General features: G+C 41.7%; 1 long non-coding RNA gene across 1 annotated transcript; it reads right to left on the reverse strand.

Annotated features, from left to right (window-relative positions):
* Positions 1 to 235: 235 nt before the first annotated feature.
* On the reverse strand, positions 236 to 4,444 carry LOC111524495. The gene is made up of 2 exons (XR_002725802.1): positions 4,253 to 4,444; positions 236 to 440 (listed from the first exon to the last, which is right to left on the reverse strand). It is a non-coding gene; the product is annotated as an uncharacterized LOC111524495 (long non-coding RNA).
* Between the last annotated feature and the right edge of the window lie 7,950 nt (positions 4,445 to 12,394).

The following is a 12,394-nucleotide window of genomic DNA, read 5'->3' on the forward strand; positions in this document are numbered from 1 at the left end:
TTGCTTGGTAGTACATTAAGAGCCAGAATATGATAAACTCTGCCCAGCTCCCTTGCTGTGAAAGGGCACTAAGATACTCAGGTCTGACTCTACTTTTTCTCAGGCTATCTGGGTTGATCATTTTTATTCCTTCCATCCAACTTACCCATGTCATACTCTGGACATTTGAACGGACTTCTGATCATGAATGTTGGAGAGAGACTGTAGAACCTAAAATGGGCTGCCAATTTTTTCATTCACAAGTATTTATTGAGCACTTCTTTTGTGCCTGGAATTGTGTTTGGGGCTAGAGACATAAACCTGAGGACTAAGGCAGCTCACTCTCAGGTGGAGGAGGCATCCTGGTTATAAATTATTGTGATAACAATGTGTTGGGTGCTTTTGGAGTTCTGAACTGTAGGCACCACCTTCTCAGAGCTTCCAGAAAACAGCAGAGGCAGCTACAAAGTTTGGACAGAGGGGTCACGGGTCTATGCAAACTTCTCCAGTCCGCTGTAGTGAACCCCGTTCTGTGCTCTTAATTGTTTTCTTTGAAGAGCGCCCAGGCTCCCCCCATCTGGAAGAGGGATAGGGGATGCCATAGCGTCAGCTGCCCAGTCTGCCCTGCTTGCGGCCTGCTCTCTGCTGCCCCCTGCAGGGCCTCCGGTAAATGGGCTCACGTATTCCCAGACACGTTTTCTTGAACCTAACAACATCCTCCATCATTTAAAAAGCAATTCCTGAATTCCCAGCTGCTGCAGGAGAGCAGCAGAAACAGTAACCCTGAGCCGGAATCTCTCTCCAGGGGCCCTGTGGCTCCTCATATCAGCCATGGGTGTGTGCTGACTTTTTTGCCTCGGGTATGGACAGGAGGTCGTTGACAAGGAACCAAGCCAATTTCACTCCTCCCCACGGGAAAACATTTTTCTGAACCCCGCTAGCACCCTCTCTTTGGGCCCACGGATCTTTTGCTTCTCTCTTCTAAAAGTGAAAGCATTAAAAAAGAGAGAGAAAGACAGAGAGAGAGAAGGCCGGTGTTTCCTGTCTTTTCAACTTAACAAGCCAATTGTTTATGTGTCTCTTTCCTGCTTGAAAAAAAGAACAAAGAATACACCTAAGGGTGCAGATAGGGTGGGGTTGGAGGAGACCAGCCTTCAGGGAGAGTACTGAGCACCTCCGGGGGAATGTGTCCCCAGTTCAGAAAGGTTTTCCCTCAGTCATCGCCCATCCATGGCAGCTCTTGAGGAAAGACCCCCATAGACCAAGCTGGTTAGCCACTGCGGCTCTTTCTTCATTTTTTCCTGATTGGTACCAGCCCAAGGGACACAGACCCCAGTGTTTCCTTTGCAATGTGCTCCCTATGTCCCAGTCAATTCATTAGCGTATTAGTTTGCAGGAATTTTTGCTCAGTAGTACATTAGAAAGGACCATGGAATATTGTTATTTCTAAATTTATTTTCTACTTTTCTTTCTTTCTTTCTTTCTTTTTTTTTTTACTATTTTTTTCTCTTCCTCCAATCAATTCCTCAAATTCCCCCACCATCCACATTCTCCCAGGGCTCCTGACGATTATGTTTAGCCCAACTCTCACCACTGGCTTCAGAGGCTGTTTACTCCTGATTTTCCAAATGAGGCAAAATGAAGCTTCAAGCTCACAACCAGAGCAACCCAGTGCATGCTTCTGCGCACATGGTGCAGATGTGCTTTTTATCTTTCTTGTACCTTTACAAGCAGATCTTCCCAGGCTTCTGCAGTGTAGGAGAACAGATACGGTTTTATTAAAATTAGTATCTCAATTTCAATAGCTCTAAGTTCCCACCTGCTTGATGGCAGTGCTAAAGGGAGCCTCCCAGAGCCTCCTCTGCAATTCCAGGCATTCCAGGGTGGCCTTGCAGGACAGCAGGGAGCAAATCTGCTCCTGGATTTCAACCTCACCTGCTGCCCACCGCCTGTACCGAAGAAGGCACCCTGATGAGATATTGCTCCATGGCTTTCGGACCCTCTGAGAGAATAGGGGTCGTGGATCTCTCCACTACAACTCTGGGTGCCACTTGGTAGCCACCCCAAGGTCACAAGTCGCCTCAATAATACTAGGATCACGGTCTCGGTCACCTTTTCCACTTAAGCCCTGAAGTTGCTCTGCTCCTGCCTGGATTCACAAGTCCTTCGGCTTCTGACTTAACCTACTCCCTTACTAGGGTTGAGAATTGGCTCTGACATACTCTAGAAAGAGGGCAGGACACAAGTGCCCCCGCCCCTTGCATACCCTTACTTATTCTCTTCTTTCTCTTTTCTCCAGTCGCCTTTGTCCCTACAATGGGATGAATCGTGTCTTCTCTAAAGATATACCCAAAGCAATGTAAGTGTTCATCAACAGACAAATGGATAAAGAAAATGCAGTGCATATACCCAATGGGGTATTATTCAGCCATAAAAAAAAATGAGATCCTATCACTTGTAATAACATAGATGGAACTGGAGGTCATTATGTTAAATGAAATAAGCCAGGCGTAGAAAGGCAAACTTCGAATGTTCTCACTTATTTGTGGCAGCTAAAAAATTTTCAAAAATTGAGCTCATAGAGATAGAGAGTAGAACGATGGTTACCAGAGACTGACAAGGGTAGCTAGTGTAAGGTGTGGGGATGGTTAATGGGTATAAAAATATAATTAGATAGAACAAATAAGATCTAGTATTTGATAGTACCACAGGGTGACTACAGTCAACAATGTACATTTGAAAATAACTAAGTATAATTGGATTGTCTGTAACAAGAAAGGACAAATGCTTGAGACAATGGATACCCTATTTACCCGGAAGTGATTGTTACACGTTGCATACCTGTATCAAAATATCTCACATACCCCATAAATATATACACATACTAAGTACACACAAAAATTAAAAATCAATAATTTTTAAAGATATGTCCTGTTTTTAACCTCCAATACACGAGTGTGACCGTATGAAAATGGGTCTTTTGCAGGTCTTCACAGATATAGTTAAGGATCTTAGAATGAGATTATCCTGGATTTCAGTTGCACCCTAAATCCAATGACTGGTGTCCTTACAAGAGAAAGGATAAGAAGATTTTAGACACAGGAAGGAAGAAGGCCATATGAAGATGAAGACGAGAGATTGGAGTGATGCTACCACAAGCAAGAAACACCAGGAGCCATCAGAAGCTGAAGGGGGCAAGGAAAGATTCTCCCCTAGAGCCCTCAAAGGGAGTGCAGCCCTGCAGACACCTTGTTTTAGGACTTCCGGCCTCCAGAACCATAAGGGAATGCACTTCCGTTGTTCTAAGCCATCAGGCCTGTGGTAGTATGTGGCAGTCCTATTCTCCCAGACGGTGTGAAAGCAATATCTCATCACGATGCCTTCTTCAGCACAGGCAGTGGACAGCAGGTAAGGTTGAAATCATAGTCCAGGAGCAGATTTCCTCCTTGCTGTCCTGCAAGGCCACCCTGGAATGTCTGGAATAGCAGAGGAAGCTTTGAGGGGCTCCCTTTAGTGCCACCATCAACCAGGTAGGAACTTAGAGCTATTGAAATGTCGATGCTAATTTTAATAAAACCTCATAAAAATATAGCTGTCATCCTACTCGTGAAGCCCCAATATGTTCTTCTATCTATTTCTGCCAAAAAAATTACAACTCAGGCAAATAGAAACTGGAGTAAAAGGTGCTTCCTCACCCCTCTGGGCACAAACAACTGAGTCCTAGCTGAGCACAGTCCTCGGTTCGTCTGGTGTCTTTTCCTTGAAGACCATTTTGTTGACACTCCTTAAACTTAAACACTACATTTCTTAGGGTTCTTCCTGTTAAACTTGTAGACACTAGTTAGACAACATGTGAATAGACTTAAAATTAATGTACTTTACCACTCACTTTGCAACGCAATGCACTCTCCCCTGCCCACCAACAAGCAAAGCAAGTCATCCATAAGTTGAGAATTGCAGAACCCACAGTTCCTATAGTTTATGTCTAACTACCCAAGATAAGGATTATTAGGATTTTCCAGACTTCCTCACTCAGCATTCTAGTTGACAGCAGGCCTCTGTTCTCAGGTCACTCTCTGGAACAAAAACATTTGAATTCCTTCCAACCAAAAAACAAACAAACAAACAAAAATAATAATGTTCTGTCTCTCCACCATGTTCCTCCCTTATCTATAACTCTCTCCCCCTTGCCATACATAAGAGGCAATCTTTTAAGAAGATTGCCTCTTTGGGGGGCTATGGTTAAAAGCATCCATTTTGACCTTAGACAGACCTGTGTAAAGTCCCAGTTCCATAATTTAGCATGTTATTCTCTCCAGATCTTGCTTCTTTCTTAACTAAAAGGGGAAGAGCCCCAGAGTTACGCTACAAGAACACAGTGAGATGAGGTGGTTGTAGAACTAAGAGAACAGAAAGGACTGTAGAGGATAAAAGAGTAATGAGTCTCTGTACAGCCCAGGAAAAGGATAAAGAGAGAAGGGCTTGGAGTTAAAGGAAACACATGAAGGACTCCTAGACCCCTAGATGGGCCAGCAAGGGACTGTTGCTCAGGCATCAGGAATCAACAGATGGTGAGTGAGCAGCCACTGATACAGGCCCTACCCGGGGCTTCTACATCCCTCTTCCATCACAGTACAAGCACCCAGGACACTAACTGGCAGTGCCAGAGACACAGCAGGTACTCAGAGACGGTTTACTTCCTGCATCCAGAAAGCAGAACACATGGTGTCCAAGGCAGGGGGCATGTGTCCCTGACCAGATGTTCAGAGTGTACTTGGGAGAGAACCCAAGGGGGCACGTTCAGAGTAGGCTACAATAACAGGAAGACTGCTCCTTAAAGCAGTTCACACCCTGACGTCTCCTGGGTGGTGATGAGTGGGTCTGTAGACGTGGGCTCCCTAGGAATTCTCAGGGTGCATATACAGTCCACAGTCATCATATTGATATAATTAGGTGCCCTATGTGAGATTACTCTTTTCTCCTTTAGCAAAAGCAATTTTAGCATCTTTTTATGTGGACGGGGACAAAACGTCACCTTGAGTCAGATCTCAAGAAGGCCCCTTAAGTTTCATAGGTGAATGACAGGCAACCCCAGAGCACATCATTTGCCCTGCAGTCTGCCAAGAGAGACCTGTAGCTATACTTGATGAATGTAAAGTATATTCTTTTGTGTTAATTGCACTTTCAAATATAATACAGTGTTATTAAAAAGATGTGTAGTTTACATGCATTCTTGATATTTCTAGGCAGGCATGGAAAAGAGGAGATGGAATTCATGATACACTATGAAATAGATCACCAAGGGAAAATTTTTACAAATTGAATGGATTGTGGTTGCTGAAGATAGTAATTCTTGCCTAATTGCTTCATGGGCTTGTTAAGAGGATGAAAATCAAAATGAGATCATAGAAATGAAAACACAATCAAGATTTCAGAAATTGAATCTGGCACTATCATTATTATTTTTAATTAAAGTCATTTATATGGAAACTACATACTTGAGCTGCAGACTCGGTGACCTGGCCCTCAGGTGCACAGAAAAGTTCTAATTAAAATTTTAATAACTGTCTTATTACAGGTAGAAGGTTTCTCAACAGTGAAATAACAAACGGCCATGGTAGTTGGATTCTATTATTCCCAGACTTCCCCATTCTAGGCGCTGTTCCCACAAAACACTTTGAACACAAACACATTTACACACACACACACCCGCACACTTTACAGGTGTCCTGGGGCATTATTCTGTCTTATGAGAGCAGCCTTCAAGATAATGCCTTGGTGAGTTTAGAATCTTTTTTGTTTGTTTGTTTTTTTGGTTTTGTTTTGTTTTGTTTTTTGAGACAGAGCTTCTCTCTTGTTGCCCAGGCTGGAGTGCAATGGCGCGATCATGGCTCATTGCAACCCCCGCCTCCTGGGTTCAAGCGATTCTCCTGCCTCAGCCTCCCAAGTAGCTGAGATTACAGGTGCCCACCACCAGGCCTGGCTAATTTTTTTGTATTTTAGTAGAGATGGGGTTTCACCATGTTGGTCAGGCTAGTCTCGAACTCCTGACCTCAGGTGATCCACCCGTCTCAGCCTCCCAAAGGAGTTTAGAATCTCTACAACAAGAAAAAACTTTTTGTCTTCTTCTTAAAATTCTCTTGGAATAAATTTTTGAAAGTATTCTTTTATCTGTTTCTCAAACTAGCAGAGATCCCATTTTATCTTTTCTTTCAATCTTTTTTTTTTAAATCAATTCCCCCCCCCACACACACACACAAAAAAAACAAATAAATCATGATTGATGAGAAAAGGCACCATGATGCAGTTCTTGTGCATGGACCAGCCTGTCAGCAATGACCACAGCTCACCTGAGAGTAAGATTACAAAATTACCACCAGAAAATGACTTTTATAATCAGCTTCCAAAGCTAATGCCCAATATGTGGTACTTTCTGCTAAAGCTCCTGGAAATCTTCCCACGTGCTGTACATCTGCATTTGCAGACCCTCTACCAGGAGCTAAATTTATCTGCCCTTTAGTGTTTTATGGGATTTAAAAGAGATAAGCAGAGCGTTTTAAATCTAGCGGGGATATTTGATGAAATAAAAACTGGTGAAAACAAGGACAATGGCAGAGAGGAGAATGGACAAGAGGGATTTACAGATTCTCCATCTTCCTAAACGTCCATCCCTTCCAGACTTCTCCCCCCAATTTTTGTGTACCTACTCTGAACTTGACATGTGTCAGATACTGAGGGCATATGGAAATATGATAAACCAGATTTCCACACTTTAGGGAACTTAGAATCTATTTGAAGAAGTAAGACTAGCACAGGAACAATTAGTTCTCAAAATATATCAGTTAAATGAAGAATTTGGTGAATTTTAAGTGTCTTAAAATATCACCAAAAGGAAGTTCAATGTGAACTCCCAGAGTAATCTGGAAAAGCTTCAAGATGAAGTGAGGGACATCAGATGAGTCTTGAAAATTGGGAAGCAGGCCAGGCACAGTGGCTCAGGCCTGTAATCCCAGCACTTTGGGAGGCTGAGTCAGGCGGATAACCTGAGGTCAGGAGTTCGAGACCAGCCTGACCAACATGGAGAAACCTCATCTCTACTAAAAATACAGAAATTAGCTTGGTGTTGTGGTAGTAGCCTGTCATCCCAGCTACTCGGGAGGCTAAGGCACGGAGAATTGCTTGAACCCAGGAGGCAGAGGTTGCAGTAAGCCAAGATCGTGCCACTGCACTCCAGCCTGGGCTAGCTCGAGGCTTTGTCTACATAAATAAATAAATAAATAAAGTACCGTTATAACTGTACATTTATTTAAAATACTAAGGCGATAACTATTTTATTTCCATTTTAAATTTGAGGTACCAAGCATTAAAAAAAAGTTTTGTGACTTAACCAAGATCACAGCTAGTTATTGGCAAGGGGACCCAGGGCTCTGGACAACTAGACAAAGTCATTCCACCAGACCTTACTGACTTGCAGTAATTTTTTTGCCCTAAAATAGAAATTCTTATTTTGGCACCCATTCAACTGAAGAAACATATATACAGGTGGTCTTATATTTAAATGCGGGATGCTCCACTGTCTTTTCCAAAACTCAAGCCAGATCTCTAATTTCCTTTACTTATTTGTTTACTTATTTATTTATTAATAATTAATTGTTTATTAATAAATAATTGATAATAATATAAATTAATAATTATTTATTAATAATTGATAAATAATTATTTATTCTTTCATTTATTTATTCTTTCATTCACTTCACAGATGTATTGAGCTACTGCTGCATGATCTGCTATTGACCTGGTTCTAAGTTCTGGGGATAAAAATAGTCCTCTCTTGACAGAACTGGCTAAACAAATAATTACAATTCCTACCAAGTGGGACAATATAGGGTGCTATACAGAGTAAACAAAGGGAGTTCAGAAAAGTCCTATCAGGAAAGTCACCTTTAAGATGTAAAGGATGCCCAGTAGTTAAGTGATAAATAGGGACACCTATGTTTCTGCAAGACAACACAGCAGGTTCAGGAAACTGAAGGCAGACTTGATGGCTACACCAAGTGAACAAAAAGCAGAGCATTTGGCGGAGGTGGACTGTTTGGTGGGGCAGGACTACTGAGTGTCCCACACTACTAATTTGCCACGGAGGTCAGGAGATGTGTGATCACAATTGAGTTTTCAAAAAAAAAGTACTCTACTTCTGCATGGTCTCCTTTACAGAAAGGAGTGGGTTAAAATGGTCACCAGGAGTCTAATTATTAGGCCATTGCAAGTCATCTCGGAGAGAAGCCGTGGTAGCATGGAGTAAGACTGTGGCAGTGGGAACAAAAACAAGTGGATGTATGGCAGAGCCATCTAGAAGTCAAAGCCAACAACAGTGGTGTTTGGCTGCAAGAAGAAAGAGAGGGAATGGTCAAGGGTGACACCCAGATGATTGACAAGTGGGAGGATGGTAATTACCATTCCCTGAAACAAGAGTAACTGGAAAAAGAGCAGTTTTTGAAGGGGAAAGGAGAAGAGAAGAAAATGAATCAAGTTTGGGATGGGTTAAATTTGAGTTGCCTGGAAACATTCTAAATGGAAATGTGAAATAGACAGTTGGATATTCTAGCCTGGTACTCCAGAGAGAGGTCTGAGTTAAGGATAAAGTTGTAGAAACCATAAGCATGGGAGCGCATGAGACCCTGGAGGAAAGCATGTAGGGTGAGAGGACAAGAGCGCTTAGAAAAGACTCCTCAGGGAATCAAATAGCCATGGGTTATGTAGAGATGAGTGACAGCAAAGGACACTGAGAAGCCATCACAATAGGAGACAAATTAAGGCTGGGATGATACCAGGGATGCTGACAATAGCATAGGCACATTAATGAAAAGCTTTCTTAAGTCATCATGAAAACATCTGTATTGGTCCATTTTCACACTGCTATAAAGAACTTCCCTGAGACTGGGTAATTTATAAAGGAAAGAGGTTTAATTGACTCACAATTCCACATGGCTGGGGAGGCCTCAGGAAACTTACAATCATGGCAGAAAGCGAAGCAGGCACCTCTTCACAGGGCAAAAAATCTTACCCAGCAGAATAATAACCATGGCATTCTGATCTCTTAATTTTTTAACTACTAGCAAAATGTACAAGATGCATTGCAAGACACTGAAAGAAAATTTAACACTTTGTCTGAAAAAACAATAGGGGGATTCCAAGTAACCCTCCATGACTCTGAAGCTGATCATTGAGCTTGATCATTATTGACATCCTTTGTTTCTTCTCTTGCTAACTTTTGGCAATTTTATTCAACAAGGTAAACTGTCTCACTATGTGATTCCAATGAGATCCTTTTCCTCCTTGGAACCAGTTTAAAAAAAAAAAAAATCAGCAAAAGAGAAGAGTAAAGCTGTTATAATTAAGTTTTTTTAAAAAAATTATATCTGATTTTTATGTTTTCATATGAACCCTGGGAGAGAAATCTGTCTTCTTGCCAATGGGATAATACAATATTGGTGTGACCATTGGCAGTGCTGTCTATTGCCTCGTTTGCCATCAGGGTTGATTTGGTAATCAGGTTGACCGATCCTTATTTCCCTTCCTGTGTATTTCAACAGAACTAGTGGGCTTAAATGGACAATCTTTCCAGAAAAAGGAGGTCGGTTCTTCTGAAACAAGTAAATGAGAAAGTAAACCTCCAGATGATTCCTACAGTTTGCACTTGCTGACAGAGGAAGTTCTACCGTAAGATGAGTTATCATGGGAATCTTCTCCTCTTTCTTTTCTGTCTCAATCATGGGTTTGAATTCCAATATCAAAATCCTAGTATTTCTGTATAATATTTTTATGGTGTAGTCAAGAGTGCCCCACTCCATACAGACATAGAACTTTGTGGGGCAGTATTGGGTTCTTAATGTTACTTCAAATGTTCTGTTACCCTGGGTCACTTCAATTTAGCAAGTATCATTTAATGAGCTTCCACTGGATACAAAGCACAGGGAAGAATTCTGTAAATGATATGAAGATGTATAAAGATCGAAGGTTAGAGAAAAGCCCTGGGAAGATGTATAAACACTTTGAGCTCTTGAATCAAACCCTTTCTCTTTGGACTTTCAAAAACTTCTGAACAATGGCAAGAATCATTACTAAGTTATTAAAACTCTGGGCCATGACCCCAAATCCACAGAAGGTTGGAATTTACCCCCAAGAAAAATGCAATGGGAGCAGAGTGGGGAGGAGACACTGATGCTTGAAACCCAGAAACACTAAGAGCTAACAGTCATGCTCACAGTCATCGTGGGTTCACTGTGTACCAGCAATCATGCGAAGTGCTTTATATAAATAATTGCATTTTAATCTTACAAATAGCCCTGTGAGTATGTATTATTATTTTTACCCTACTTTGTAGATGAGGAAATTTAAAAGTTTAGATGTTAAGTAAATTATCCAAAGTAACAAACATCAGTAAGTGGTAGAGCCTGGAATTGAACCCAGAGCCTAGATTCTAAGCTACTACATGCAATGAGGACTGCCTTCCTGGTCTACGTCTTTCTCTCCAGCAACCTCACTCCCAGCCCTACCCCAGACCCCTAGCCAGTTACAGTAGACGCAGTGCCTATGGCCCAAAGAACATTAGGAATCCACAAAAATATTTTAATTTCATTTCTTTTAAGTCAGAAGAAAAATATTAATAACAATAAATATATGATAATAAATCCAGCCTGAACTGTGTTCATCTTTATATCAACGTAATCATAAAATATAATTTTAGCTTATTTATTTTTATGAAAAAAGGGCGAAAGTGCCCACTCAAGGCCCAGAATAGTCAGAATTTGGTAGATACCATCTTCTTGACAGAAGGATAGAAACTTCACGCTCTCCCTTTCTAAGCTCCTTCACTGGAGCTAAGTTTTCCTCTTCAATATAATAAAATAACAATAACCAACACCTCTATAGCTTCTACAATGTGCCAGGAATGTATATACGAGCTTTATATACATTCTTTACAAACCCCTGTGAAGAAGCTGCTACTAATGTTAGCAGCAGAAAGCATCTGAGTTGCATGGTACCAAAGTAGGTTAGCAGTGGATCCATGAGGGCCTGCAGCAGTTTCTTGCCTCCTCAGAAGAAAGAATTCGAATGAGGGGCAGAAGGCAGAAGGAGAGAAAGAGGCAAGTTTAGAGCAGGGGAGAAAGTTTATTAAAAAGTTTGGAGCAGGAACAAAAGAAAGTAAAGTACACTTGGAAGAGGGCCAAGCGGGCAACTTGAGAGATCAAATGCCCTGTTTAACCTTTGACATGGAGTTTTATAAGTTGAAATACTTGCAGGGTCTTGCATCTCTTCTCCCCTGATTCATCCCCTGCGGTGGGCTGTCTGTATGCGCGGTAACCTGCTAGCCCTTGGGAGGGGCCACAAATGCAGCGTTTACTGGAGTTGTACATATGCTTACTTGAGGAGTTCTTCCCTTACCAGCTGAATGTTCTAGAAGGAACATTCTAGGGATATTTTGCCTCTTAATGTGCATGCTTGAGGCCACTTAGCCAACTCCTGAGATCTTACTGGGAAGCTGCTGATCACCAGTTTCAGGCATTTCTATCTATTGGGAGACGGCCTTTCTTGGTGCCAGCTGCGACCAATTATTATTTTACAGTGACAGTTAACAACCACTTGACCATACCTGATAGTCGCCTGACATTCCTGATGGGCACAGAGGAGCCCTCTCCTGCCCCGCTTATGCCTGACTAGCTAGCTAGCTACTGTAATGCTATTAGCTCCATTTTATCATTATTATTAGTATTAGTATTATTGGCTCCATTTTAGCAAGAGTATTTAATATTTCTTTGACTCACATCCCACCCACATTAAAATACCAAGAGTCATTCCAAGGTGTGTCCCTGGCCCCAGCATCCTCCCAGAATGGCTTCACTCATGCAGGCATGCACTCATTCACGTATTCATTCCCTTAACATGCCTGTCTTAAGAAGGTTGCTCTATAAGCCTCCGTAAATATGAGAAGGGACAAATAAAGTGTCTCTGTCTACAACTTGCTAACATTCTCACCCTAAGATTATGATTAAAAATACATCTCCTGTAGATTCATCTGTGCAGTTTCTGGGACTAGGTTTTGGTTTGCTAGACTTTGGTTGGTCGTCATTAGGTGTTTGTGTGTTTGTCTGGAGAAGCGTGAGATTATGGCACAGAAATTAACTTCACTTTTGCCAGTGCATAGAGTACAAACGGTCCTCTTCCAGAAGTATCTACGCTATTTAATAGAGAGTTAATAGGAAGGCACCCCAGAGGATTCATTTAACCACAACTCACTTTGTTAAACTTTTTAAATGGAACCGGTATCAGCAATAATGCCAACATAAAGCATTATTTCAGCCTTTGGCACGACATGAAAACCACCTCATCTTTTTGCACAAAATTGTTCCCTCTG

This window comes from Piliocolobus tephrosceles, chromosome 19 (assembly GCF_002776525.5).
Source record: "Piliocolobus tephrosceles isolate RC106 chromosome 19, ASM277652v3, whole genome shotgun sequence".
Lineage (NCBI taxonomy): Eukaryota > Metazoa > Chordata > Mammalia > Primates > Cercopithecidae > Piliocolobus > Piliocolobus tephrosceles.